The sequence below is a fragment of the Lucilia cuprina genome, chromosome 2 (assembly GCF_022045245.1).
Source record: "Lucilia cuprina isolate Lc7/37 chromosome 2, ASM2204524v1, whole genome shotgun sequence".
In the NCBI taxonomy this organism is placed as follows: domain Eukaryota; kingdom Metazoa; phylum Arthropoda; class Insecta; order Diptera; family Calliphoridae; genus Lucilia; species Lucilia cuprina.
Window position 1 is genome coordinate 15,720,239 of NC_060950.1, and position 1,801 is coordinate 15,722,039.

A 1,801-nucleotide genomic window follows, 5' to 3' on the forward strand; every position below is an offset into this window, starting at 1 on the left:
ACTAGACTATAGGCTAGACTATAGACTAGACTATAGACTAGACTATAGACTAGACTATAGACTAGACTATTGACTAGACTATAGACTAGACTATAGACTAGACTATAGTCTAGACTATAGGCTAGACTATAGACTAGACTATAGTCTAGACTATAGGCTAGACTATAGATTAGACTATAGACTAGACTATAGACTAGACTATAGACTTGACTATAGACTAGACTATAGACTAGACTATAGGCTAGACTATAGACTAGACTATAGACTAGGCTATAGATCATACTATACAAAACTATACATCATACAATATATAATGTGAAGTATGTAACAGATTGCTATTAAAGATATTTCGTGAAAACATATGTTGAAAATTTTAAAGACATACTTAAATGTGGAATCAATGTAAAATCTGTACATTGTTTAAATGTATGCGTTACGATTTACAAAACCCTTCCTTTCACTCGTTCTCTCCCAGTTTCCTTTTCTGGCTTACAGACAGATAGGGACATGAATGCACTTGTGAGATATACAATCGTGCAATGTTTTAATCAATACTTTTTCAATGGATTTTACAATATTCCTGAAATACTATTGAACATGTTTCGTTTGTCTAGTGTCTTACACGGATTTTCGTTGTTTTTTTTGTTTGTGTTTTGTTCTGCTATTGTTTTTGTTACAATAATGGTCACGTTACCAAAGGGTTATCAAATGAACTTTGTGCGAAATCATTGGTCATATGTGTCTTTTTGGTTTGGCTTGTATGTATGTCACTCTGAAATTATATGAGAGTTTAATATAAATGAAAGCAAAATGTGATTATATGTATATACATACATGTATACTTACATACTCTTTTATTGTGTGTTTAATAGAACAATGTCTATTGGCCAGGATTGGATAAGATACATATTGGTGAAGGAAATTATTAGTTTCATTAATACTAAAAAGAGTTGAATCGTAATATTTAAGACAATAAAATAGCATACTTTTATTTTACATCTATAACTTTTAAAACGGTTTAAAATATGTCAAACCATATTTTTCTATTATTGGTCATTTGTATATAATTATATGCATAATTATTTATGTTTAAATGGAACATCCTTTTTTCCTTAACCAATTATTATACATACAAACATACATGGTTACGTAAATAAGTATGTTTATTGCCTGCATTGCATACATGAGAGTCTACGATTGTGTGCATGTTTTTAGACACCCTTCTCTTTTGTTATGTAAAACGTTAAAAAATCCTGCATTTCTGGTTGCTGTTACCAATTATGTTTACCATATTTCTACGTTTACAATTTTCATAATCTAAATATGAGTAAATATGAGTAAATGTATAAATTCATAAGCTTAAAGTCAACAACTATGTAAAAATATTACCCATAAGAGGCTCATTGTCCCTTTTAAAACTGCTGATAAACTGACATACATATGTACATATTAATGTTATATCTTATAAGTATACAATGTAGTCTTATGTTTAAATGTTTAAATAAACATGTACTCAAAGGACACTTAAATCGAAAACTTTAACCTGGGGCCGATGTTTTATTAAAGATTATAACAATTTTAAATATTACTTAAATAAAATTTATTAGTTTTCTGCATATTAATGGTTTTGGCACCTTAAAATTGACCTTGAAATAAATAGATTTTTTAATCAATGATAATTTATAGCCTTAATGTCTAGTTCAGTTCTAGTTCAGTTCTAGTTCAGTTCTAGTTCAGTTCTAGTTTAGTTCTAGTTCAGTTCTAGTTCAGTTCTAGTTCAGTTCTAGTTCAGTTCTAGTTC